The sequence below is a fragment of the Odocoileus virginianus genome, chromosome 32 (genome assembly GCF_023699985.2).
Source record: "Odocoileus virginianus isolate 20LAN1187 ecotype Illinois chromosome 32, Ovbor_1.2, whole genome shotgun sequence".
NCBI lineage: Eukaryota > Metazoa > Chordata > Mammalia > Artiodactyla > Cervidae > Odocoileus > Odocoileus virginianus.
In genome coordinates, this window is record NC_069705.1 from 30,543,912 (window position 1) to 30,568,424 (window position 24,513).

Consider the following 24,513-nt stretch of genomic DNA (forward strand, 5'->3'; position numbering starts at 1 on the left):
CTCTCCGGGGCAATCTAGGAAAATGGACTAGAGAGACTGGTGGCGGGAAGCCCAGCTAGAAGACACCTATCTGTGCCATCAAGATGAGGAATGATGAGAGCCGAACAAAGGAGGTGGTGGGAAGGAGGGAAAGCAGGGGCAGCTTCAGAAACGCAGAGGAGGGAGAATCGGCAGGAGTTGCTGACGGATCGCACGTGAGCGGTGAAGAACAGGGTTGTCAGGAGATGGTTCTTACACTTATGCACCTGTGCTCAAGAGGGTGCAAATACAGAAGGGGCAGCCTGGCTCCTCGAGCCTGAGATCAGGAATACTGTCTTGGAAATGATGGAGTTGAGGTGACATTGAACTAACCCCACCCTCCGTGTTGCTCTCTCTTCCTTGTCTTCCTGTGGAGTATAGAGACTGTGTTACATCCTCCAATTTAATACAGCTCCACGTTGTTAGTACTACTGTCTAATTATTATGCATTCCTTTGGGACTCCTAAAATATACGCCTTCTATATTTTTGCACTCTTTTCTCAGCCTAAACTGGCACTGGACTCGTAGAGATGCTTAGTAAACAGAACTCGACGAAGAGATTAAGAGCTGAAAAAGGACATGAGAGGCTCAGCTCTCCGAGCAGGGATCAAACCCACACCCCCCACGCTGGAGGGTGCACCCCTAACCACTGGGCCCCCAGGGAAGTCCCGCTGGCCACCAAATTCCAAGGAAAAATTTCCTGAAATCTTCAAAAGATTGTGGTTAACACAGTAGATACTTAGGTCATCCCAACGGTAAGGTGGAAAAGGTGATCATAAAGTTTCATTTTTTTAAAAAATGAACCAGAATATACTTAAAATGCTGACCCTGTCAAGACAGTTATTTTCCACCATAAAATATCCCAGTTGTCTGCCATTATTAGGAGACGTGTAAATTTTAAAGATGAACCCTACACTCCTTGAAATGTCAAAAATCTGTTCACCTGTTTCGGTAAGCATCTGCAAAATGTGGCACATGCATTGTCCCCTCTCCTTCTCTCAGTGACTCTGGACCACGGCTCTCATCAGTGCTGGGTATGTCACCCCCTGGGTAAGACACGCATGCTGTCTCTTCTCTGGGCATCCACAGGCCAGCGCCCTCCCCTTAAACACACAACATCTCCTCGGTAACTTGGCAGGTCAGAATTGTCACCATCAAGTTAGTCATTAATTCAAAGTAAGATTCTAGGGGCCAAGTAAACGGAAGTAGCCCTTGATTGCTTCTGTTGTTCTTTTTTACCTAATTTAGAGCTAACGCTGGCCCAGTCTGGCTGCTGGAGAAGGGCGTGGCCCTCTCCTGAGACACACACACACACTCCCACCAGCTATTCAGGGCTCACAACATATCAGACACTGTGTGAGCCCTCTCCACGGCTGGTCTCACTTCATCCTCACGACCAGCCTGCACGTGGGCATGCTGTTAGCATCTCGGCTTCATGAAGGTGAAACTAGCCCAGCAGCACAGTTGGGGCTTGAATTGTGGCTCCAAAACCACTCCAATGACTGAAGTCGCCACCGCCTGGCATGGTCTGAGTGCAGGGCCCCTGCCAGGCTCCTTATGACGGAAACGTCATCAGCCCTTCTTACCAACCTGTTGATCAGGTGGGGACGTGAAGCTCAGAGATGGAGGGGAGGGAGCCAAGATCACAGAGCAAATAAATGACAGAAAAGAGATCTAAGCAAACTGAGTAGGGCCAGAGCCCAACTTAGAAACCACAAGACAAAAAAAAAACACCATGCCATAGGAGTCTTAAGTGTTCTTTTTATTCAGGGAAGACCATGGACACGACCTAACCCAAGATACCATGCTAACTTTGGATTTGCCTTTTCCTATAGATTTTACAATCTGGATTCAAGCCATATTCAAATTTAATACAAAAAAATGACATTAGCTACTTTCTTTAGGATTAGCTAATCAGGGTTGATTTTCTTTAGGATTACCTTTAGGATCAATCCTAGAGGAAATCAACTCTAAATATTCATTGGAAGGACTGATGCTGAAGCTCCAATACTTTGGCCACCTGATGCGAGGGGCCAACTCATTGGAAAAGACCCTGATGCTGGGAAAGATTGAGGGCAGGAGGAAAAGAGGGTGACAGAGGATGAGATAGTTGGATGGTATCACCCACTCAATGGACATGAGTTTGAGCAAATTCTGGGAGATAATGAAGGACAGGTGAGTCTGGAGTGCTGCAGTCCACGGGGTTGCAAAGAGTTGGACATGACTGAGAGACTGAACATCAACAGGTATAGCTGGCTCCCAGAGTTCTCCCCAAAGTATAGGTGTGTTAAGGTTGTCATGTCCTAGACTATCCTGTCCCTGATGGGAAGGAGACTAGATGCAGGAGAGAAGGGTGTGAAGTAGTGGGTCGACAGAGTCCAAGTCTAACTGGCTCCTGTCACTTAACCCTTTGCTGCCTCGGCAGGAGAAACACACTTGCAGAAGGCTTGCTGGCAGCCCCGGTTTCTGTTTTAAAGCAGGGAAAAGTGTACTGCAAACTGAAAACGTGTTCTACTCCAAAGTGGGGAGAAGAGGATGACATTTAAGATAATCCACAATCTGGACCCCAGCTCTCTCTCCAAACTCATGGCAGATTTCTCCATGGGGAGACCCTCTGCTCACCCATGGTACGCTCCCCCCACCAGATACATATGCAGAGTGCTGCCTCCACATCACAGGCTGCAAAACGGTGGCCCAACTGTCAAACCCAGCCTCAGCCATGTTGTGTTTTATCTGTGTGTTTTGTGGTTTGTTTTTTCTTTTTTTTATGAGCCAGCATTCAAAAATCTAGAGATTGCATATAATTCATATTCTGGCATTTCTTGAAAAATCTCACAATCTGGCAACATTGTTTCACCTCCACACAGCAGCAGCGATGAGTCAAGAGGTACACCGGGATGTCCCCCCTCCAACGAAGCCCGCACCCTGCAGCGCACAGAGTCCGTCACCCCCTGCATCTCTGAGTCTGGGGCTGTGTCAATACCATTTATTATCAAACTCACTCCGTTGCCTTTTCTCATACTAATGAAACATTCCTCTGTCCCTCCGTCTCGTTGCAAAGTGGAAAAACAAAAAAAAAAAAAACCCACAGAGAACTACATACGTTAAGGAATAGAAGAGAGTATACTAGAAGGAATCTGTGGAGACCTGACAATTTAATATGCAAATAACCCGGTCCATCGCACTCATCCGGGTTACCCGCCCGCACTGTGGTCACCTGTTCAAGAGGTCACTGGAGGGTGTTGATCTCTTTGTCTCTCTTCGCTCTTCTGGATCCCTCTCCTGGACTCCCCTGACTTCTGTACATCAACTCCCGTCTTTTTCTGGAGTTCTACAGGCTGCAGCCACTTCTACTGTTCCCACCTCAAGGCTGACCCCTCTTCATTGACACTATAGGTTAAATAGGAATCGCAGGCCATCTGAAAATAATAGAATCATGCACTTTCGGGACTTGAGTGGTCCCAGATAGGGGTGACCTGAGTTTAGAGGCCACAAGCCTTTCGGAAACGGGAGTGATTCGCTAGTGAGGACATTTGACACTGATGTGGAGTGAGGGCAGATTTCAATCCCGTATCAATTATTTACTGAAGGCCTCCTCAGGGCCGGGCGCTGTGCTCCAAGCTGCGGCTGTGCTGAGCCCAGGACAGGGGGGTCTCCGTCTTCATGGGGCTGGCGTGGGCAAGTGCGCGACAAACAGTTTGCCAGACGATTCCACAGGGAAGGCAGCAGATGGCCAACCTCTGCGGTTCCCAGGTCACTGGCTCCTGAAGCCCCCTCTTTCGGGGCATCGGTGGCCATGCCTGTGTGGGGTGGAGAATGTTTCTGTTCTGATTCACTCATCTGTCTAGTCCTTTCAGAATCTGTGAGCCCCTTGGCACTTCTGATGTGTATTAGTGGTTATCTCCCAGGATCCTTTCTAATGTCCCATGAAGTTTCAAGGTACTGCTAAGGTCTGTATGGTCTTTCCCGTGCTAGAAACTCTACGTTTCGGCATTCCCTTAAGTTCTCTGGCATTTCAAACTTTCATGGGCTATTAGAGTACAATTTGACCAAAGCAGTAATCTTTTCATCACTTCCTTTGGCTTTCTTAACAACCTTAATGACTGTTGCCATTTATATCATGCCCAACCCGAAGTGAAAACTTTCCAGGGATCTAAGGTCATGTCTTATGTCCTTTAACCTTCCCTTGAACATAGTCGCTTGGACACAGGACACTCACAAATCATAGGGGGTTTGATTTAAATGAACTGGCAGTGGAAAAATGCCCCTGTGTAGAAGCTAAAAGTGAAGAGAGAGATTCAAATTTAGGAAGAGTTTTATGGAGTTTATATACCCTCGTAATTCTTATAGGTATGATGGCAGTGGTTCATTATTGCTTTCTAATATATTAAATATAAAAGGGGAAATTTTTTTACATTTTGAGCAGTAAATAGTACAATTCTTTCCTTGAACGATTATTAAAAGCTTCCTTGAGGGTAAACTAAACATGAAACTAGGCATTTTTTGTATTTTGGCCTCATGATTTTAATACCTTTTCCCACACTCAGGAGGCATACAAGAAAAGAAATTGAAAAATGATGGATCACACATGACGTCTATCTTCTCCAAAAGATGCCTGACTTACCCATACCTCATCCTGCCTTCCTTGTACCCCAAAGAATTTTCACCAGGCAACAGATATTCTCTATAATCCCCAATAAGAAAGAAACAAAAGTAATTATGTATATATACAACATCTCTGTAGATAGTGACCTCAATGACTTTCTACACTTTCTAATCTCAATAAGTACCTGTACATATTCCTAGAGATCAGACAATCCTGCTATACTCAGAGATGGGAAATAATTCTGATATTATATAACAGAGAGAGATTACAGATAAAAACAGCCTGTCCTCTAAAGATGATAAATTTAACATGACTTAAGGCTATATATAGCTACAGTTTCCAATTTTGTTCTATAAATAATATTAATGCAAGCAAATATGTTGAATTTTCTTTCAAAAAGCACTCTCTCTAATATCTACGTGGGTAAATCACTGTACATTTCTTAAGTGCTCATGTGACATCAATCATTCCCCAACTGGGTACATCAAAATAAATGCAAGAGATTAATAAATTTCTTTCTACAATGTCATATTTTAATTGGTTTTAATGGGTTTTTAAAAAGCGAAAAAGAACTATAGTGTTTTGCTTAAATTGCGACCATCACTTTAGAAAAATGACCCATGGAAATGTGTAACCACTTGATTTAGTGGTGCATAAGTCCATAAAAATGTACTTGTTCTGGAGAAATTATTAAATTTTCAGTGATTTTTATTGTTCAGTATCAGTGACGTCAAAGTCATTGCATTCTAATTCTTGCAATTCTTCCTAATAACCATTAATATAATGATCTGAAAAGGAGCAGAATCATCCATGAACCTACACACACCACTGTCCTACTCTCTTTATCCACATTGATAGGAAGTGAGGTGCACAAAACACATGCATTTGTAATTACATTTGCAAAAAAAAAAAATCTCAAACAGCTGTGGAGACAGCAAAGATTAGAATCTGATAGTGGCTTAGAATAATGAAGAAGGGGATTGTCAGGTTTCAGCTACAGAGCTGATGAAAGATAGAAAGAAAGCCTGCTCTTTAAAATCCTTAATCTGTACTACTTCATACGCAAAATGAAAACAGAAATACTCTGTAAGAATCAGAAATGGCAAACGTGATGATTCTTTTTAAAACAGGCTATCAATTTAAAAATATATTAAACCTGTGCCTTACTGATAACAAATTGGACATGTGGACAATATTTATATAAAGTAGTTTATAGTTTTATTTAAATTCTTGTTCTTCTAAAAATCTTATTAACTGAAACTTCTTTACCTCTTGCTAGTTTTAGGTAGTATTTATTTTTTAACATCATATTTATTCCAATTATAAAAGTCTAGAATCTTTTATAAAGGCTTGAAAAAGCAATTGTCATATTAAAGTGATCATGAAAGATAATTATTAATTATCCTTACAAATACTTTCAATTTAATATTTAAAAATAGAAAATATTTGAGTCATATATCTTTCAGAATGGATATATACTTATCTACACATAAAATCTTATAAGGATAATAACTCAGAATAGGATATGAATATTATAAAGTTATCTGAAGTTTATACAATATGTTTAAATAAGTATAGAAAAACCAGAATTATTTTAATTGCAAAAAAAACGTTACTTCTTCACTTTTCAATTTTTACAGTAAACTTTGCTACTCTTATTAAATGTTTAGAAGCTATAAGGCTCAGAAATATGAACCTATTTATTAAGGTAAATTAATTGTCTATAATAAATTGTGCCTTTTTGGTGGCATCACTCATGTTTTACAATGCAAATGTCTTAACTCATATTTGATTCTTGAACAGGATGAAATGGTCTTCTATGATTGACACTGAGTAAAAACTAATACAAATATAAATACAATTAATTGTCCTGCCTGACTACTTAATTTAATGTATTCTACGACCAAAAAAGGCCTCCTTTGAACATGACACCCTTCTCTCACAATTATCTTTAGAATTGTTCATTCTAAATGGGAATATAATAAAATAAGAGGATAATTCTTTCTTTAAAAAAAAAATTTCTGACCAAAACATGCTCACTTTTTATATAAACATTCAGAGAAAATTAACTATAACCTTCATAATATGTGACAGCTTCATTTTTGTATGCATTTACTTCTTTCTCAAATTGCCCTCACTATTACTTACAAGGAGAAAGCTTACAAAGAACTTCAATCCGGTCACAGACCCAGAAAACTTCACTGAGTAGGCAAACCACTTACAGGACTGAGAACCAGGCAATAATCAGTTCACTGGTCATCTGGTAGAAGGGAAAAGCATCTTCCCAAACTCCTGGGGCTTCATTATCTTGCATCAGATTATGAACCTTTGGATTTTAGGAATTGAATCTGTCAATGCCTAAAACACATGTTTAGACTACAGTTCTACATAAATATTAGATTTAGGAAAGGAACCAATTAACTTTTTAAAGGAAATGAAATGCTGGCCAGGCTAGTCTAGTGCTACTTGATAAAACCACTGTGTAATAGACTCTGGGATCACAGAATTAGGGGAGAATGTATAATCCTTCATCAAAGAGTGGCAGCTTATCCACAAAGCTTCCTCTTCCTGATGGGATATTCTTTTAAAAGTAATAACGAGGACTTAAAAACTATGTAACACTCCTCAACCAAAATTAGCCATTTATACCAATGAATCTTAATCCTAAAAGAACCAAAACTTCACCCAGAACACACTGAGATACTTTAAAAGTCTAATGTGCACAAATAACTTATATCTATCTCTAAATAAAACATGCTTATGTTTCAGTCTTAAAACTAAATAAGAAATACCCTAGAAGGTATGACATGACTGTTTTTTAAAAAAAGAAAAACAAAACAATAAACAATAAAACAGTCCCCCAAAGATACTAGTAACAATCGCCAAGACTAAGAGCTAATATTTTGCTTTTTGTCAACATTTAAAATTTCTAAAGTGAGTTACAGACTTTGCAAAGCTCAAGTGGTAATTACGCAACTAATTCATATACCTTAAATGTGATAAATATATTTAAGATGTGATACATTAATAATCTGTCTTAAGTAACTCACATTATCCGTTGCTAACAGCTAAATAGAAAATTCACCAACCTTGATCTGTGACAATTCCTATCTGAAACACAATGCAGTATTTAAAAGCTACTTTCATCAGAAGATGTGAGGAGAATTAATTGATGGCCCCTTACAAAACAAGTACTCGTCCTCCCCTTTATCTCTTTCGTTCGTCAAGGATATCAAACACTGGCATAGTGCAGCGAAACTATTTGTTGGAAGGTGCAGATTTCATACAAAACTTCAGGAAAAAGAGATTAGGCTTCTGTACTGGCTATACTGATTCAAGGTTGATCCAACTCGCTGACATCACGCTTAAATGAAATGCAGGATTATATGAATCTTACTGCAAACAACTTGAAACTAGACTATCAGTAAATGATATATCTTAAAATATACCATTTATTTTACAAATTCATGCTGGGCAACTGAAGGACAATAATACAAATACATCAATCATCATTCATTTTTGTAATAAGTAACTTTTTTCATTATCTGTGTGAACATTGCACACATATGTATTAACAAATAGTCTTTCAGTGTCCAGATTATGTAAAATGTTAAATCAAAGTATTTTAATGATTTTGTGAACACCAGATTTATCTAGTCATCTTAATTCCTTTGAGGTTTCTTTAAAAACTTAGTCTGGAGCTAGTGAAGGTTTTGATTCCTAATATTTTAAAATTTCTTAATTATAGACTATAGAGCATAATACCCATATAAACACAAATCTGAAGTTCTGATTAGTGGAAATACATAAAAGATAAAAGCCATAAGTTTAAATAGTTTAAATTTAAGGTTCATTTACACACACATACATTAGTAAAACAATATCTGAATTTGAAAAAGTATAAAATGAGGACTTTTCTGTTTGAGGCTGTATTTGAAACTGCAATTTATTATGCTTCAAACCTTTACATAAATAACTTTTAAAATAAATCTAATTGTAAAATTTCATTGTTTGCAATATATATTTGCCTTGAAAGTAATAACACTATACATACACTCCATCACCTAATATTATACACATTAGAACAATATAAAAAATTGTATCACCATCAAAACACAGGAAGACAAATATTAAAGTACTTTAATCTTTAGCAAAGTATTGATTCAAAGGCCCTGCCACACATGTAGTTTTTAAAGTTGGTTACAAAGAAACAGGATTTTGTTGGCAAATCAACAAGCCAACACTGTTGACAAAATTTTTGTGATGCCAGAATCTTCTCATTCAGAGACTGAACATTGTGGGGCAAAAGTAATCACTAAATAAGAAGTTTGCTCTATTTTATTTTTTAATCACGGGAAATATAGAACAGGCTATTCTATGCATATTTGGCTAGAAAAGGTTAAGTGGAAATATAAAAGTTACTCCAAGTGAGGACTGAATTCTGGTCAGACAAATTCATGACTTAGTGACTAAACAACAACAACTGACAGGTATATCTTACCTATGTGTCAGAACTTTTATTTTTGTTTAAATGAAAATTTATTTAAAATGTGAAATATACTAGCAGCTTCACAGGAGAAAGAGAAGTTGAAAATGAACTCAAAGTAGAAATATAAACATAGAAATATATTACAGATGGAAAATGTCTGTTCTAATTTGAATAATAATATCAGGCAAAAAAAAAAATAATATCAGGCAAGAAGTTCACTTCAGCCTTCACCCCTTGCTGAACCCAAAGTCATCAACAGCTTTGTAAGGTAACTAACATATTCTAATTTTACTAGAAGGTATGGTTATTTTCAAAAGCATTCTAATTCTTTAGGGATATTTCTTAAAGTATTAGTGAAGATGAAAAGGATTAACCTTTTAGTTATTTTTGATTATATCAAATTTTTCTCCAACTACTACTGATGCTATCATAAAATTTAGCAACATTCCTGTAAGAAGAATGCCTTAAATTTGTGCCAATCAAGAGACAAAATATGGTTGGTTACACTATAGATTTTATTCCTTTATGATATTACAGTGAGTCACTTTTCTCCATTTATTTGAATTACTAGATTAGTTACTATTTGCAGTTTTTTCCTACCTTTATTAAAACGCAAGAGGAAAGAGTTTACGTTTTCAAACATTCATTTCATTTTTTGCTTATAAAAATGTAATAATGCTGTTCAAGACACTTTTTTTTTTGTTCTTCAGAGGGAAAAAGAGTCATGTTTGTTCTTCTAGAACTATAGGACTGACAGCTTCCTTTAGCTGGAAGTTATTATAAATTCTGAAGAAATAAAATTTACATCTGTCTTCTCCTGGTTTTCATGATTCTTTTAAATGACAAGCTCTGTGCCAGCTTTTTTTTTTTTTTTTGAGCTATTTAAAAGTACCAGTTCCTCGCCAATTTTTCCTACTTCCATGTTGACAAATTCCAAATTCTCTGATACAAGTATTAACAGAGATGCTATACTTCAAAAGAGCATTTGGCAGATGAGAACAAACCATAAGTATACTTTTCAATAGGTTCACTATAATTACCGAAATAAACACATCCCAACATGAATGTATCTGCATGTGCTTCCTGCCAATACATTAAAATACTTCATGAATTTCATGTTGCATGAAAAATTAAAACTTACATGAAGGTCATTTCAACCCTGTCCTATGACTATCTGTAGAACATACCTTCCAGTGTGTGATCCAAGTCCATGCGCTTTCCTAAGATGCCTCTCCAGCAGAGAAGCCAGACGCTGAACACAGCGCAGGTGCTAACATGCTCTTGAGGAAAGAAGGACCTCTTCCTCAGAAACGCCCCTGTTATCAAGATACCGCACCCCCCACACCGATCGGGGTCCACAGTTCTAATCATAAAAGATTCGTCAAGCTTAACTTGAGGTGAAATCATCCATTCTAAGAAGAGAATAGCTTTTCTCTTTTTCTTTTTTTCCTGGGCGAAGCAGGGACCACAAATTCACATCATCCCACTATTCAGAGGTGCTTAGAATCGGACTGAAGGCAGACAGTCGTCACCACGCTGTTATTTCTGTCTAAATTATGGCCATCTCGAGAGGAATTATCACAACAATTCTGGCAAGTGTAACTGATCACCGAAGAAATGGCAGTATGATGGAAATGTATTGGTTATGAGCCTGATCTTCAAAGATAAGTGATCTCATTAGCTGCCTCCTAAATGAGCCTTTAAAATAATCAGAATGTTTCTTATACATCTCTATATAAAATTTATAATTATTAAATTATAAGTTACTGATAAGTCCCATATACAAAGAAAGTATCCTTATAAAACAGAGCTGTTAATACACTTCCTTTTCTCAACAATATGAAGAACCATATACAATATTTAGAATTTCTTGAATGAATTTTTTTAAAAAGACAATGAAGTTCATATTCCCATGCAGGGACTTAAAATGCACATACTTAAAAGTGAAAAAAAAAGGCTAGAAGTTAATTTTCTCTTGTACTTACCCAATTAACTTAAATGACCAAATATGCCCTTTATAGAATGTTTTTCCTGTCAAATATGCTGCTAAACACAGACAGTGCTCAAAAGACCGTCACTTTTTGTAACAGATTTTCATAATCATATTGCCTTCTCTTCCTCTCCTCCCCTCTCCCTTCCTCCCTCCCTCCCCCCTCAACCCCCCCCTTTCCCCTCTGGTCTCTTTCTGCATATTCTTTTGGTTTTGAGGCAGAGATCCAGTAGACCCAGGTATAAAATTATTATTATGAAACAATGTGATAGTATGATTACTATTAAGTAATATGATTTTCTCCCCTGGAAACCCAAATCACATCATTCTCCCTTCTCCCCAGTGTCTCTAATAGAAGTAAAAAGTATTGTACAATACTTGAAAAATACTTTGTCAGTAAACAGCATCTCACATAAACTTTTCTATAATTGAACATGTATATCCAAGTGGGAATATATGCACCTATTTTTCTCAAAACACCTCATTTTCAAAAAGGATGCTCTCTGTTTTGCATGCCCTAGGGTAAGCCAGAGGACTACAAATGTGCAGAAAAGGACTTTTAAACTGCCATATCCCCATAAGTGGTTATCAACTCCTAATCTACAATAAAGAACACAACTATAGTATAGTTTGATTGAATGATACATTTCATCCTACACATGCTCTTTATTGCATTAGAATCATCACTGAAGTCATGGAACTCAGTTAAGACTGCCACCTATCACAGATTTGTTTGAAAAGTCAGGAGTAGCCCTTCCAAGACTGCAAAAGTATCAACAGGGCAGTAAAAGTCTCTTCACCAACATTATCATCATCATCTGATATCTGATACAGTTTCAGCTCTTTACTCACATGGTTTAAGAGTACATTCTATGATACTGACATTATTTGTACAGAGATTTATTTAAAGTAGAAACAAACAGGTTTGAATGGATGCTGCCTTTTATGAGACTACTACGTAGCTTGTTCTAGCTAGCCAGTCATAAGTTACTGAATCAAAACTAGCCAAACAATTTCAACAAAATTCTTTCAGTGAATGAATCCTATTGTGGTTTTGGTATACGAAACATCTGTACATCTTAGAGCATGTTTCTGCATTTTGATAGTCTATGTTCTAATAACTAGCTAGAAGAATGTTTTGAAAATGGCTATTTAAGGGCATTAGTTTAGTGTTTAAATTGTTTTTAATGAATGTCCTTAACTGGAAAAACACCGATGCAATGTAAATAATCCATTAATACAGAGAAGAAAATGAAAATACAACAAACATATTTCCTACCAAGTATTTTTCCCCTCAAAACCAAGGACAATGCCACTATAGAACTTCATATGAACCTATAAAGCAGTTCCACTTTTATTTAGAAATCCTGCACACTCTGGCTATATTAGAATACTTACCTGTGTTAATCTTATAGTCTATGCTTTTAATATTTTATTTTATTGAGACTACAAGCATGTAGCACAGTAAGCAATGCAACATGGACCAAAGCCCAAGAAAATCTTATGTGGTCTTTCAGAAAAGAATGAAAAGCTGATAAAGCTGAGACTGACTAGACACAAGTAAGAAACAAATGCAAATATCACAGTAGGGACAATACCATTCACCATCTTTCCAGGTTTCCAAAGAGGATAAAGAATTACCTCCACATGCATTACCTTTCATTGTCAGGATTATACCTACCGCCTTGTGAAATAAGTTTTAACACATGCATGAGATGTAGATCTATAATTCTAAGAAATTCTTCAAAAACTCAACTAGAATGTTGATAATAAACAAAAAAGGAAATAACCTAAATGTATGCTTGCCACTTACACCCTAAAAGTGATAAAACCTTTTGATGACCAAGAAAACACACCTTGAGGCATACTGTATTGGGGAGAGGCTATTTTATTTGAAAACATATTAATGAATTGCTTCTTTATGCTTTATCTAGTTCTTAGAGAAAGTTCAAATTAGGTCCCTCAAAGGATGTTTTAATTATGAAAAGCAGTATTTTGAGACTTGTACAAGCCATCACACTTGTTTGGAAACAAATGACTTCTCAGGATACAGAAGTATTACTATCAATCACCAACAAGTTAATTCTATATAATAAGGCAGGTTTGGATGCAAACTGATCCATTGTGGAATGCTGTATCTAAAACTGATTACAACAGCACTCAAAATGAATGCAGCCCTCCAAACCACTTCTTTGCTCAGAAACATTAATCTCAATTAGAAGGAGAGCTTCATAATGGTAATGTTCGGTATAAAAAAGTATGAAATAAATCAGTTTTTATAAGACACAACAATTAATCAGTTTTGAAAGTAAGAATTTTTTTTCTTTTGTTACTCACAAAAGTTCCATCAGGACTCTTAAAATAGCTGGTATCACCAAAATCAGGTTCTGAACATGTCCTCAAAGAAGCTTCCATGAGATAATTTCTAAGACTCAGTTGCTGAAAGTTTTCAGTAGCATGGTATTATTATACTAGCTTTGCAGTGCACTTCTTTATTCTGAATGCACGTTAAATTCTTCTCCACTCTCATCCTACTTTATAAAACAAATATAACTGTAATGGAAAATTCAAAGGAATGTATAATTGGTTGCAGATCAGAGTAAAAGTTTGATAGCAAATTACTGTATTCTTTCCGGCTATTCTCCATCTACGTGGGTTGTCCTAAGAGTCAAAATGGACATTTGACTATCAAAACACTGGTAGATAAGTAATGCATAACTGAACATGCTTAACAGATTTCTACAGTACATCTTCAAGAAAAGGGCAGATGATTCATTAATGCTGCTGAAGACACTGATTCACATAAGTGTAATACCTGGATGACATTCCTCAGCCACCCAAAGACCAGGTCTTTTAAAGTGAAAAATAAAGCTTAACAGAAAGGAGGTAAATATATTTATATAACCAATATTAGTAAACTAATAAAGTTGTCTTTCTAGTGGTTTTCTATCAGACTTTGATCATCCTCAGGACTTATTTACCAGTACTGTCATTAAAAGGATAAACTTCAGCATTTACAAGCACACTTTCACAGCTACTGCAAAAATATAATTTCTTGTAAATCCAGCTGAAAGTTGATCAGGTATTTCTGATAGCTCATTCAACTCACAATGACAGGCACACACTTTCGTCTGGATTCTTATTTGCTCGACTCTTTCACAAAGAGAATAATTACTCTTGGCTCCCAGAAGCAAAGATAAGAAGGACCAGCTTGAACTTGCTAACTGGATTATTATTGTTTAGCTAGGTTCTCTTTCCAAATAAATTTACAACTTTTCACTCTATTTAAGTGCTTTCATCTATTCAGAGGTAAGCATCCTTATCTTCCTTTGTCTTCAGCCTAATAAAGCAGATTCTCTTTTCTAACCCAACAGACTCATGACACACCTCCAAGATCATAGTAAGAAAAGCCTCTATAATTTACCTAAAACATGTCTTTACAGAAAATAAACACAGCCATGCAAAATGATTCAATTTAAAAAAATAAATAGTCAGAATTCTACTATAAATTTATCTGGGTTATCTCAAATAACCAAGCAGTCCTCATTAGGGTCGATGTTCACTATCTATGGGTTGCTAACACTGATGCTCTTGGCACAGGATGCTAACAGATTTTCCAAATATATGAGCACTGCTATAGTTATTAGTATATAAGTCCATTTTTCATTAAAACTGTGTAGTATGTGTATAATAAATTTGTCTTACTCAAAGAAACTACTTTTCCTCATAATACATTGTTTAAAAATTAAAAATACTTACTCCTAACAAAAAATAGTACCTTGGAGTAAGAGGAATATTAAAATTCATGTAAGGAAAGAGAAAAGATTGTTAAGAAAAATGCAACAGGAAAGAGAGATACACCTAATCCTGAAATACACAATAGAATAACTAACTCATTATAACCCCACCCCCCCTTAAAGAATTTAGGAATAATTTGTGAATGCCGTGACATTTTAAAGTGGGATTAGCAAGTCTTATTACTGAACTAACCTCTCACTCTTAGAGCAAGAATTAAATATTTGCTCTGCATTTAGAATCACAAATCGAAAGTTTCAAGGCTCTTGCAAGAATTTCATATACTGAAATACAAGCTAGAAGTTTTAGATGATTGAGAATGTATTAAGGAATGCACAAAGCAAGACTGTTGGCATATTTGTGAAATCTTTTGCTTCAACTGAAATATGAAAATCTATCATGAATTTTAATTACACAGTCTTAATTCTAAACTCTGTTCCTAATACACTAAAAAGACTACAAGTACTTCTCCAGGTAGGCAACTGGGAGGTGGGGTGTGTGTGTGTGCATGGCATTTTAAACAAACTCCCGAAAGAAATCAAATCACCAAGTTCTGTTCGGTTGCAATACCATCTTTTGGGATACTCTTCCAAGCTCTCGAAAGACGCCAGTCCTGTCTTTTTTTTTTCCCCCTTCTGACAACAGAAGGGAAAGGTAATGCCTGAACATATTTCTATTTCGAGTGAAAAGACCACCCAGTGGATTCTGCCAGAGCCTGCAAATGTTTGACAAATACATTGTCAGAAGATAAGAAATAGAGTATTATGAAGAGACAGTCCTGTCCTCGCTATCTCGGCTGTCTGGGGCCCTGTAAAAGTGTTTGGACAGCGCTCTCTCTTCACTTCCACTGCACTTACCCCAAAGTCCCCCGGAAACTTTCCTCTAGCTTTAAATTCCAATGACTTCAGTAAACAAAAAAGCATTTGCTGGATCACAAGGTAAAACTACTCCTTATCATTCCTCCGCAATAAGAATTAGTAGCAGGTTACCACTGCAACCACCTTAAAGGTGAGGCAGTCATGGAATTCCAACTGCATAAGGTGTTCAGCAGAGATGGGAGGAACACGAACCCACCTCCATCTAAGAGTTGAAGCTTTTGTAAAAATATTCTACTCTGTTGTAAAACACGATACAGACTTGAGACCGAGTTGCAGACTCAGAAATCTGTGCTTGTTTAAATGCCCGGTTCGGGATATTTGGTTGTTCGCCTGCAGCCTCATCCGGAGTTTCAAACAGCTCAAGTTGCAGTCTAGACCCACCATTCCCTACACGACCCCAGCCCCTTTCTGCCTCCACTCCTTCCCAACTTGGCTCCCCGAGAGTTGGAGAAGCCAATGTCCCACTTCCCCGGAAGAGGGGTGACATCCCAGGCTCCCCACTCGCTGGAAGCCCCACAGGATCTTGCGAGACTCCTTCCTACTCAGACAGAAGACCCGGGGCCGCACCACGAAACTGGGGATCTACCCGATCAGAGCAGGGCGGGCTGGGCTTCCTGCCCCCACCGAGCGCCCCGGCCCGGCTGCCTTTCTCAGGGAATCAGGCAGCCCAGGGCTCCCCGATCTAGGGGGGCGCGGCGCCCAGATCCTCCGGCGAGAGGCAACCCGCGAAGTTCCCACCTGAGCTGACAGCCCGAGGTGTCAGGCGGGAGGGGAGGGGCGGGCACGGGGAGGCCGGGACCGGGGAGGCCAGCCCCGGGGAGAGCCTGCCCGCTGCTGAGATGCTCCGGGGCCCCCGGGGCTGGCCAACTTGGCGGCGCCACCCAGCGCGGCTCGGGGAACCGCGCCGCCGGCCGGCCGGCCGGCCTCCCGCCAGCCTTCCCTCCGGCTCGGGCGCCACGGCCCGGGCACTAGGACCCCCGAAAGGAAGGAGGGCGCGCCGGCGGCGGCGCCGCACTTACCGCGCTCGGCTCGCCGCGCCGCCCGCTCGCTGCCCGGCCGCCGCCGCCGCAGCCGCCGCGTCCACCCGAGCAGCGCGCGCGCGCGCGCGCACACACACACACTATCACACACACACACACACACCGCACTTGGCCAAATTCAAAGGAGCCGGGCGCGGGGGAGGGGGCCCCGCCGGGAGAGCGGGGCGGGGAGGGGGTTCGGGGAGGGGGGCTCGGCAAGTGTTACAACTTCCTTCCCTGCGCACCACCCGGCCGCGGCGGGCGAGGGACGCGGCGAGGGGAGGGCAGCGCGCGCGGAGCGCCAATGAGTTCACTTTCTTTTTCTCCCCCGCGCTCTCCCTCTCTCCCTTTCCCGCCGGCCCCCTCCAGCCTCCTCCTCCTCGGCCGGCGAGGCCCAGGCCGGAGTTTTTCGGTCCTCGGCACCCCCGGGGGAGCCGGAGAACGGAGAAGCGGGCGAGGTGAGCCCGCCAGCCGGGCGGGTGCAGGGCCCGGGAGCGGCAACCAGGCCCTGAACCGGGTGACGTGGGAGACGCGCCGGGCCGAGAGTGCCCGGGCCCCAGGCGCGTACACGTGTCCGTGTGTGTGTGTGTGTGTGTGTGTGTGTGTGTGTGTGTGTGTGCGCGAGAGAGAGAGAGTGCAAGAGCCGAACCGAGAAGCCTACCATGCGCTTCCCCGTGCGGATTCGCGGGAGAGCCCAATCGCGGGGCGAGCCGGACCGGCCGCGATCATTTATAATCCCGGACTCCTCCGCGCCGCCACTTGTCAAGATGACAGGTACTTAATTTCTTCTCCTTCTCCTTTATTCGGAAAGAGAGATCCCCCGTTTACTGCCTTTTTCTGTCAAATGGGATTTGCCGGACTGAACCACGTTCGCCGCCCCTCCCTTCCTCCCGCCCTCCTCCCGGCCGCGTCGGGTTCGGGAAAGCACCGAGGCTCCCATGCTGCGACCAATCAGGGCATCTACTACTCCGGCCGTGATTTAGGGGTCATCCATGAATAACACTTCACGCTGATGAATGGCTCTGGCCGGCTCTGCGGCTCCGACGAGGGGTCTGCCGGCCGCTGATTGCAAACACTAACGAACTTCAACAGCGCCCACTGAAATTCACACGCACCAGCAAACACCTCGGGGTACGCGCGTCGGGAGGGGGTGGGGGTCTGTCCTTCTCCTCCCCGAGGTGCCCGGAGGAGGAGCAGGGGGAGGGGGCGGTAATTGCTTTGGACCTAAGTGTAAACGCTTCTCTGTGTAATCAAACCTCTAACCTTCTTCCAAAACTACTTTTCTTGATCTTTCGTAGGGTGGGCATTTCAGGTCAGCTGAGTCACCCGAGGAGGTGGGAGTGCAAGACACTGCCGGGAAGATAGATTTCGAGGCAGAAGGGTGTAATTAAGGATTTCCACCCCCCCGGTAGGCGGCCCGTCCTTCACAGAGCCTCTGAAAATGACCTGCGCCTTCCCTTCCAGAGTGTCCTCCCGTCCGAGGCTGAGAAGTGTAAATGACCTTCGGGCAGGGAGAGTCTGAGTCTCTAAATACTCAGGTTTCATCAGCAGCCCCGACGCGGCTCTGCCGGAGAACAAGTGTCCACCCTGGGGTTTCAGCTCCAGGACTTGCTGCAAACGCGCCCCGGTCCGGGCACGGATTCTGGAGTCCTCCAGAGGCTGCACACTCCGCAATCATTCTCTCTCTCTCTCTCCCTGTTCTCCCCTCAAATTAGCAACCGAAGGCCACCCCTGCCTTAACGATGCTTGCTCTGGGAAGAAATAAAAAAGTTTACTGCGGTGCACTAAGCACTGTCACTTTCTACTCAAGTTCCCCGGGAAACTCCGGGCTTCTCTGCCCCAGCCCACCGTAGCAGGAAGGCAGGGCTCTTTCCCGGGGTAACTTTAAGTTCAGTCTGCTCCGGAGTTTTGGAACAGCAGCCCGAGACCGTAGCAGAGCAGTCCGCAGGCTCTTCGGCCGGGGACCGGCGGGCACCTTTCGGTTTCGGCACCGGCGGTGGCCGAATCTGGTCATGTTGCTCCGGGAGGACAGGAGCGTGCGTGGCTCCTCTTGGGGCGCCCTAGCATATTGGGGGTGGGGGGCGAGGGGCTGCTGAGGAATAGTGTCCCACGCCACCCAGATGTGTTCTTAGAAACGTGGCAGAGGGGCCCCGGAGCCTTCTCCTTCCACCTCGGCGCTCAACTTCAGAGCAGAGGATTCCATCGACCTGCATCTAACCCTCCTTGGGCCAGAGGAAACATACTTGCATTTGTAACCACGTGCAGAATCGGACACAGACTAGCCCTCGGAGAACAAGAACAATGCCTCCTAGAAAAGCCTGAACCTTTAGGATAGAGTTTCTCTCAAGTTTGGGGATCCAAGTGACAAGAAGAATATGTGAACTTGAATTAGTGTATTGAGTCCCCCAGTCTGAGCTCCCGAAGTTGCTAAGTGACCAAGCGCACTGCCATGCATTGCGTTAAGAAGTAGCAATCATACTTTCGCACCGGACTGGCTCCCGGGCCTCCTGGGGCACCAGTGATGCTAAGCACCACAAACACATCTTTGAGGGAAGAATCTGCAGTCACTCTGGGGGTGGGTCAGCCTCCTTCCTGCCACGTGTGTTTCACATTTGAAAAAACAAAATAGCAATGACAAAGTGGTGGGAGCAGATCACTAGTCATTCATTCTCGCCATTCTCATTTTCTTAAGAAAACTTGTCAGTTAGGAAGGTACACTGGAGATGTGACTGACATCCGCGCAAACATAAAATTTGCATCCTTGAGGAGATCAGAAGGAAACTGGAAAGTTGATCCATAAATCACTGTTTGTAGGCCAGTTCCCATGAACACATATTAAGTGTTCAAAACTTTCCTAGGGTTTCCAGGTAACACCCACCCTAGTTCTTTCATGCCTTGTTATCTGGGAATACAGACACACACACACACACACAGAACAGACACAGACATGGAAAAGACACCTGGACCCATCCCAAAGGGGTTAGAAGAGCTAAATTACTGGTAGGACAGGTGGGAGCTGGGGTAAGTGTTTCTCCTTTTCAGCTCTTCCCCCCATCCCCAGAACCCTCATTAGAGCTAATGCTGATAATAAGCGCAGGAAACAACAGAACTCATAAAATTTAGAAATGTTAATAAATCTTGGAGCCTGTCTGTAGTTCAGCTCCCTGATACAGGATAGTCAGAGTTTTTCAGTAGGTGATGCTGAACGTTCACACTAATTGGATGCAGACAGAAGACTCTAGAACTCATTAATATGGGCCCCTTGACTCTCTGCCCCGAGTCGCTCGCTGGTGGACAAAGCAGGCAGGTGTCTTGAGCAACGAACTCAAGCCTGAGGAAGCGCAGCCTGCAATCCAGCGTGTTAAGTTTCCGGCTTCGCCTTTTCTTCATTTTTCCCTCCCTAACAAAGAAGTTCCATCGTTTGAGGCCCTTAGGAAAAGCTGGTGCTGTGCGCTGCCAAACTCCAGCGCACGCTTTCTCCTCCAAATGAATCCCTGGAAAGCAGGCAGCTTGCTACGTGACCATCAGGCGTTTTGCCTCGCTGAGCGGTTGTAGGGGGAGGGCCAGGACGGGGCCCCTGCTCACGCGGTGCCCTCGGCTGCAATAAAAACTCTAGCGAGCGAGGAGGAGAAATGCAAGACGGCGCTGTCTGTTTTGCAAACCTCTGGTCGCTCACTGCAAACTCTGGCGAGCTGCTGCGGGTGACTTTGCCGGGTTAACGCAGCCGGTCTTTCGGGGGGGATAATGCGACGGAACTGGCCGCATCGCCCTCCCGTGGGGCCCCCTTGTCACACTGATACGCAGCTCTCCGGAAAAAAAAAATGCTGCCACGCTTCCCTCCTCGTAGCCCTTACTGTCTCCCCTGGAAATGCAGGCCTTTGGCCCTTGCAAGCCTCTGAAAAGAGCCGGGGGAGGAAGCCAGTGGGCAGACCCTCCAGCTCATTTTTCCATGAGGAAGGGTCTGACCATCCCTTGGGTCTGGGATGGGGGTTGGGGGGGGGGGGACCGTCTCTTGCCCCTTTGCTGAGGCAGGGCTGCCAGCACCTGCTCTGAGGCCCCAGCCACTTCCCACCTGAAGGTGATGCTTGTCCATCATGATAAGCTTCACAGAGCCTTCCCAGGAGGGAGGCTGCTATTTGGGGGGCTGTCAGTTTCCTCCTTCTGTCCTAAAGCTCCAGCCTGGAGCATAGGGCCTGGGTGGCAGCTGTTCCTGCCTCCCTCCCGTGGGGAGCAGACGGTCCCCCCGCAGCCACTTCCTCCTTTGACAGGGGGCTTTCAGGCGTGCAGAACGAGAGCGCTGGACAGGCAGGTAGGAGGCTCTCCACCGAGGCTTGTGAATACCCCTGGTCTGAAGATATTCTGTGGATCACTATAGCTGCTCTAGTGAGCTGAGGCAAGAGAGGTCTGATCAGGGCATTCAGATGGGGGAGTTGCCTGGGTTGCATTCTCTTTCACTGATCAGATTCCAAAGGATGATGAGAAGGGGAGGAAATGCCTGCGCACCTGACCTCCCAGCTCCTATTTGAATAGATCAGGAAAGTCAATAATGCATAGGAAGGTTAGGTCCCAACTGGGGCTTCCCCTGGTGGCTTGGACGGTTCAGAATCCGCCTGCAATGCAGGAGACCCAGCTTCCATCCCTGGTTCAGGAAGGTCCTTTGGAGGAGGAAATGACAACCCACTCCAGTATTCTTGCCTGGAGAATCCCATGGACAGAGGAGCCTGGTGAGCTACAGTTGATGGGGTCCCAAGAGTCAGATACAACTGAGCGACTAACATACTTCCCATGTCTCAACTGAGAATAAGGAAGTGACAACTCCCTTGAAACAGAGGCTGGGGCTACTAGTCACTGAGGAAAACAAATCACTTTGCATGTAGCAAGCACTTAATCTGGAACAATCTACATCACCAGGACTGGACTTGCACACAGAAGTGTCAGGTAGTGCTAACGTTCTCATCAGGTGTTCTGTTTTCCCCCCTTTGCAAAAATAAATGACCTAGTCCCTTGATTGTCGGATTGAGGGAAACCACAACACAAATACTCTTAACTTGATCAGTGACAAAGTCATAAAATTAAATGACTGTTTGTAGTGGAAAATATGCTCATTACCTTTCATTTAAGCAAGATAGGCCTCTCTTAAGGTGCATGCTTTTTGGAGCCACTGAGTGACCTGGTGATCAGACAAACCAACCTTTAAATGGGACCCTGTTTTTCTGGGACATTAGTTTATGTTCCACTGCATAAACCAAGCCTGCAAGTGCCTGTGACCTTCGGTGGGAACATAGCTGTGGAACGAAATCCAACTGCTGACTTGGTTTTGCTTGAGCCACCTAAAAGATCTGGTTCTATGAAGGACTTGGAACACAGAGGCATCTTTTCACATTTTGGGTTAACTCCATGTATGGGTTTAGAGCCTTCTACATTATTCCACAGGCTTCCCTGGTAGCTCAGATGGTAAAGAATCTGCCTGTAGCACAGGAGACCCCGATCAACCCCTGGAAGAGGGCATGGCAACCCACTCCAGTATTCTTGCCTGGAGAACCCCATGGACAGAGGAGCCTGGTGGGCTACAGTCCATGGGGTCACAAAGAGTTGGACACAACTGAGTGACTAAGCACGCACATCATTCCACACTAAAAGATGCATCCTTTATCATTAATAGTTATCCTGTAATGCCTTGTCATTCCATGGATTTGTCATGTTTTCTATGAACTTTTTATTAAGTAGTATATGTACTGTATTTCAGGTATACATATAGTATATAGTGTATTCGAGGTTTAAGTATATAGGGTATTTAAGGTAGGCTCTAGCAAGATTTATCACAAATTAGTGACACAGGATAATTTTGTTCATGATATGATGTTCGTTAGCTATTTCAGAATCCAGTCTGTTAGTTAACTTGTAAGCATAGGTTAAAAAGGGCTTCCCTGGTAGCTCAGCTGGTAAAGAATCCTGCAATGTAGGAGACCCTGGTTTGATTCCTGGGTTGGGAAGATCCCCTGGAGAAGGGATAGATCACCCATGCCAGTATTCTGGCCTGGAGAGTTCCATGAGGTCACAAAGAGTCAGACAGGACTGAGCTACTTTCACTTTCACTTTTTCATAGGCTAAAAACAATTAGCAATCACATGGCTATAATTCAGTATCAGACCCCCTGGAAATTTGCTCCTTTCCCAGCAGTGGCCTCCCCTCTGCTCCCTTAGCTGACTTCCTAATTCCGGAATGTCCTGTACTGTCAGCCCACTGGCACATCTACTTATGAAAGCTGAAAGCACCGATTAATGATGCCCTCCTCTCTAAGGAGCTCTTCCTCGGTATGTGTGTAATAAGTGATGGCCCTGTCCTTTGCTAAGGGCCTTTCCCAGCAGTGGAGAGCTCCTGGAGCATCGGTCATGGGCTTTATTCCTCCTCACACCCACAGGGTCCAGCACAAAGTGCTGTCATGTGGAAGATGCTCAAGAAATGGTTGTTGAATGAATGAGTGAGCACATGGGTAAAATATGTTCCTTGTATTCACTCATCCTGACTTTAAGAAAAAAATGTCCGATAAAAAATTGGCTTTGAAAATATGTTGATTAAGTATGCTTGTCTGTTTTCCTGTTCATCTATTTCGTAATGGCACATAGTTTAACCATTTGAGTCTTGAGAGCAAGTCACATGAATTTAGCTCTGAACTTAATGGACTTAGCTCAGAAACGTAAGTAGTAGTAAAGGCAAAAATAATAGGGAAAAGCAGAGGCCAATTTGATTTTCCTCTTTTTCAGTAAGATGCAGCATTTATTGAAATGTGGGGAACAACGTAGTAAGAACCTATTATATGCAGATGCTCTTAAGAATTTTCTATCAAATGTGGCACGATGTATGAAACCTTTATTGTCTTCCGAATTTCCTTTGGATTTTTACTGGTAAGAAGTGAGGAGCCTGAGATGACTGCTTCTCATTTCTTCAAGACAAGGGTTCAGCTGGTATTGGGGAAACAAGCTCTGTTTGTTCCTGTCTTCTCAGGGGGAGTGTTTCTAATTGATCTGGCATGGAATTTAGTTGGAGATGTGTATGTTGTAACTGAAGCAGAGATCCTGTATGCTTTGTAAACTGATAACCATACGGGCCTTATTTGAAACATTTGAGGATTTTCAACATTACCCTGGGTTAAATTGAGCTATAAATTCTACTCAAATGTATACGTCTTGACAAATTCATCATCACTTGAAGAGAGATTCAATCCATGCTCCCCTCAGATTAATAAAGATGATGACCGCTTATCACAAATGCAAAGGTTCGTGGTGATAAAGTGCCATAATGTTGTACTTTGCACTGTTTAAATGCAAATTACCCATATTAAGCAGACATTTTCTACTGTTATCACTTGCAGTCGAATGGAAATGTTTAAAAATGATCTCTGGGTAAAGAAAAGGATATAGAGGCAAATCTATTTCCTCTTACCTCTTTTCAAGTGCACTTCGCTCTCATCGGGGAGATTTAATTAAGCAAGCTCAGCTAAGCTAAAAAGCAAAGCGGCTGGAAGTTACTTCTTAAGGAAACAGATTCAGGACTTTTACAAAATAATTTATTTACTAGTCTTTGTTTAGGGATCTGAGCCATCACGGAAGGTTAAAAACACAACAGAACTCTAAGGCTTCCCCTTGCCTCCTTCTGAATATAAAATTTACAGCTTCCACTTTGTTATAGATAATAGTACCAAGTTATAGATGTTGATG

The 24,513-nt window shown here is 42.3% G+C and overlaps 1 protein-coding gene across 6 annotated transcripts in view; it reads right to left on the bottom strand.

Annotated features, from left to right (window-relative positions):
• TENM3 (teneurin transmembrane protein 3) overlaps nt 1-24,513 on the bottom strand; it is a 991,614-nt gene that overhangs the window by 588,514 nt on the left and 378,587 nt on the right. Inside the window, exon 1 of one of the 6 annotated variants that reach the window (XM_070460103.1) lies at nt 17,457-17,553. The exons of 4 other annotated variants lie outside the window; for them this stretch is intronic. The gene's annotated coding sequence lies outside the window, so the exon portion shown is untranslated. Of the gene's footprint in view, nt 1-16,795; nt 16,877-17,456; nt 17,554-24,513 lie in introns of those variants that run through there. One more of the 6 variants, XM_070460104.1, reaches the window with a different exon arrangement.